Source organism: Lethenteron reissneri, unplaced genomic scaffold, assembly GCF_015708825.2.
Source record: "Lethenteron reissneri isolate LAM-NWPU_2019-01 unplaced genomic scaffold, ASM1570882v1 scaffold_1898, whole genome shotgun sequence".
NCBI lineage: Eukaryota > Metazoa > Chordata > Hyperoartia > Petromyzontiformes > Petromyzontidae > Lethenteron > Lethenteron reissneri.
The window spans coordinates 12501-17292 of record NW_026891661.1 but is presented as its reverse complement, the minus strand read 5'-3'; the positions used below and the strand labels follow the sequence as shown (position 1 = coordinate 17292).

Genomic DNA, 4792 nt, shown 5'->3' with positions numbered 1-4792 from the left:
TCACTCACCCACTCACTCACTCACCACTCACCCACTCACTCACTAACCACCCGCACCACTCACCGCCTGTGAGAACACACACACCACTCACTCACCACTCACTCACCACCCTCACCACTCACTCACTCACCACCCACTCACTCACTCACCCACTCACCCACTCACTCACTCACCCACTCACCCACTCACTCACCCAGCCACCCTTACCACCCACTCACTCACCACCCTCACCACCCACTCACTCACCACCCTCACCACTCACCGCCTGTGAGAACACACACCACTCACTCACCACTCACTCACTCACCACCCTCACCACTCACCCACTCACTCACTCACTCACCCACCCAGCCACTCACCCACCCACCCAGTCACTCACCCACCCAGCCACTCACTCACCCACCCACCCAGCCACTCACTCACCCACCCACCCAGCCACTCACCCACCCACCCAGCCACTCACCCACTCACTCACTCACTCACCCACCCACCCAGCCACTCACCCACCCACTCACCCACCTACCCACTCACTCACTCACTCAACCACTGTGCGTGTGTGTGTGTGCGTGTGTGTGTCTGTGTGTGTCTGTGTGTCTGTGTGTGTGTGTGTCTGTGTGTGTGTGTGTGTGTGTCTGTGTGTGTGTGTCTGTGTGTGTGTGTGTGTCTGTGTGTGTGTCTGTGTGTGTGTGTGTGTGTCTGTGTGTGTGTCTGTGTCTGTGTGTGTGTGTCTGTGTGTGTGTATGTGTGTGTTACCTGTAGGTGTTGCGGCAGGCTGTGTGCAGCGTGGTGCAGCAGCTGCACAGTAGGAGGCTGGTGACACAGCAGTGTGTGTGTGTGTGTCTGTGTGTGTGTCTGTGTGTGTGTGTGTCTGTGTGTGTGTGTCTGTGTGTGTGTGTCTGTGTGTGTGTGTGTGTCTGTGTGTGTGTGTCTGTGTGTGTGTGTGTGTCTGTGTGTGTGTCTGTGTGTGTGTGTCTGTGTGTGTGTGTGTGTCTGTGTGTGTCTGTGTCTGTGTGTGTGTCACTGTGTGTGTTACCTGTAGGTGTTGAGGCAGGCTGTGTGCAGCGTGGTGCAGCAGCTGCACAGTGGGCGGCTGGTGGCACAGCAGCACGAGGCGAAGGCGCTGGTCTCCGCGCAGGAGAAGACCCTTAGCCACCAGTCCCACTCGCACCACGCTACGCAGGGAGCCACCACCACCACCACCAACACCACCACCACCAACACCACCACCACCAACACCACCAACACCACCAACACCACCAACACCACCACCACCACCACCTACACCACCACCAACACCACCAACAACACCACCACCCACACCACCACCAACACCACCACCACCACCACCAACACCACCACCACCACCACCTACACCACCACCAACACCACCACCCACACCACCACCCACACCACCACCAACACCACCACCACCACCACCTACACCACCCACTACACCACCAACACCACCAACAACACCACCACCCACACCACCACCACCACCACCAACACCACCACCAACACCACCACCACCCACACCACCACCACCCACACCACCACCACCAACACCACCACCACCACCACCACCACCCACTGCTCCTCCTGCTACTCCTGCTGCTGCTGCTGCTGCTACTCCTGCTGCTGCTGCTGCTGGTGGTGGTGCTGCTGCTGCTGCACCAGCATCACTACAAGGGGAGGAGAGGGAGGGAGGGGAGGAGTATGTGTGTCTGTGTGTGTGCGTGACTGTTTGTGTGTGTGTGTGACTATGCGTGTGTGTGTCTGTGTGACTGTGTGTGTTTAAGTGCGTGTGTGTGTCTATGTGTGTGTGTCTGTGTGACTGTGTGTGTTTAAGTGCGTGTGTGTGTCTATGTGTGTGTGTCTGTGTGACTGTGTGTGTTTAAGTGCGTGTGTGTGTCTATGTGTGTGTGTCTGTGTGACTGTGTGTGTGTCTGTGTGTGTCTGTGTGTCTGTGTGTGTGGAGGAGGCTCGTGAAGGACGCTACTGGGCAGTTGGAGGCAGTCGCCCTCCAACAACAACGGAGGGCGGAGGAGCGACGCTCACAACAACGAGCGGAGCGCCGGGTGGCTAAAGCACAGCAAGTTGGCACAGTAGGGGGCACAGGTGGTGCATCAGCCAGTCATCTCGGTCATCTCGGTCAGTCGACCCGTGGCACCTGCTGGGTCTGCCCCGTGACCTCCTGCCAGCGGGCGTTCGACACTTCACGTGGTAGCCTCAAGGTGCACTTGGCCTGGCACAAGCGTCGTGGTGACGTCACCGCCACTTAGTGGCGAATGGCGGTTGTTGTTGTGTGTGTGTTTAAGTGCGTGTGTGTGTCGATGTGTGTGTGTGTGTCTGTGTGTGTGTCTGTGTGTGTGTGTGTCTGTGTGTGTATCTGTGTGTGTGTGTGTGTCGATGTGTGTGTGTGTGTTTAAGTGCGTGTGTGTGTGTGTGTGTGTCTGTGTGTGTGTGTGTCTATGTGTGTGTGTGTGTGTGTCTGTGTGTGTGTCTATGTGTGTGTGTGTGTGTCTGTGTGTGTGTGTGTGTGTCGATGTGTGTGTGTGTGTTTAAGTGCGTGTGTGTGTGTGTGTGCACTTGGCCTGGCACAAGCATCGTGGTGACGTCACCGCCACTTAGTGGCGAATGGCGGTTGTTGTTGTTGTTGTTGTCTGTGTGTGTGTGTGTCTATCTGTGTGTGTGTGTGTGTGTCTGTGTGTGTGTGTGTGTCTGTGTGTGTGTGTGTCTCTACCTGTGCAGCGAGTCTGCGAGGCGCTTGAGCGCTCTCTCACAGGTGGACACCAGCGACTGAGCCGCCTCTAACTCCGCCAGAGTCGGGTAGACGCTGGCATGGCGGGCGATCACGTGACGGTCCTCCAGCACAAACATCCTGACGGGCCGCTGTGTACACACACACAGAGACACACACATAGACACACACAGATAGACGCTGGCATGGCGGGCGATCACGTGACGGTCCTCCAGCACAAACATCCTGACGGGCCTCTGTGTACACACACACAGAGACACACACACAGACACACACACAGATAGACGCTGGCATGGCGGGCGATCACGTGACGGTCCTCAAGCACAAACATCCTGACGGGCCTCTGTGTACACACACACAGAGACACACACATAGACACACACAGAGACACACACAGAGACACACACACAGATAGACGCTGGCGTGGCGGGCGATCACGTGACGGTCCTCAAGCACAAACATCCTGACGGGCCTCTGTGTACACACACACAGAGACACACACATAGACACACACAGAGACACACACAGAGACACACACACAGATAGACGCTGGCATGGCGGGCGATCACGTGACGGTCCTCCAGCACAAACATCCTGACGGGCCTCTGTGTACACACACACAGAGACACACACACAGACACACACACAGATAGACGCTGGCATGGCGGGCGATCACGTGACGGTCCTCAAGCACAAACATCCTGACGGGGCGCTGTGTGGATAGACACAGAGACACGGTGAGACACACACAGAGACACACACAGAGACACACACAGAGACACACACAGAGACACGGTGAGACACACACACAGACACACACACAGATAGACGCTGGCATGGCGGGCGATCACGTGACGGTCCTCAAGCACAAACATCCTGACGGGCCTCTGTGTACACACACACAGAGACACACACAGAGACACACACAGAGACACACACACAGACACACACACAGATAGACGCTGGCGTGGCGGGCGATCACGTGACGGTCCTCCAGCACAAACATCCTGACGGGCCGCTGTGTGTATAGACACAGAGACACACACATAGACACACACAGAGACACACACAGAGACACACACACAGATAGACGCTGGCGTGGCGGGCGATCACGTGACGGTCCTCCAGCACAAACATCCTGACGGGCCTCTGTGTACACACACACAGAGACACACACATAGACACACACAGAGACACACACAGAGACACACACAGAGACACACACACAGATAGACGCTGGCATGGCGGGCGATCACGTGACGGTCCTCAAGCACAAACATCCTGACGGGCCGCTGTGTACACACACACAGAGACACACACATAGACACACACAGAGACACACACACAGGTAGACGCTGGCGTGGCGAGCGATCATCACGTGACGGTCCTCAAGCACAAACATCCTGACGGGCCTCTGTGTACACACACACAGAGACACACACATAGACACACACAGAAACACACACAGAGACACACACACAGATAGACGCTGGCATGGCGGGCGATCACGTGACGGTCCTCCAGCACAAACATCCTGACGGGCCGCTGTGTGGATAGACACAGAGACACGGTGAGACACACACACAGAGACACACACAGAGACACACACACAGACACAGTGAGACACACACACAGAGACACACACAGAGACACACACACAGACACAGTGAGACACACACACAGACAGAGACACACACAGAGACACACACACAGACACAGTGAGACACACACACAGAGACACACACAGAGACACACACACAGACACAGTGAGACACACACACAGAGACACACACAGAGACACAGAGACACACACACAGACACTCACACAGACACTCACACAGAGACACACACAGAGACACGGTGAGACACACACAGACAGAGACACACACACAGACACTCACACAGACACTCACACAGAGACACACACAGAGACACGGTGAGACACACACATAGACACACACACAGGTAGACGCTGGCATGGCGAGCGATCACGTGACGGTCCTCCAGCACAAACATCCTGACGGGGCGCTG

At 56.2% G+C, this 4792-nt stretch overlaps 1 long non-coding RNA gene across 1 annotated transcript in view; it reads right to left on the bottom strand.

Annotated features, from left to right (window-relative positions):
* Positions 1-239: 239 nt before the first annotated feature.
* Positions 240-4792, bottom strand: part of LOC133339554 (uncharacterized) — a 10908-nt gene continuing 6355 nt past the window's right edge. Inside the window, exons 3-5 of the long non-coding RNA XR_009754744.1 lie at positions 2744-2892; positions 1034-1682; positions 240-265 (exon numbers count right to left, since the gene is read on the bottom strand). This is a non-coding gene — a long non-coding RNA (uncharacterized LOC133339554). The remainder of the gene's footprint in view (positions 266-1033; positions 1683-2743; positions 2893-4792) is intronic.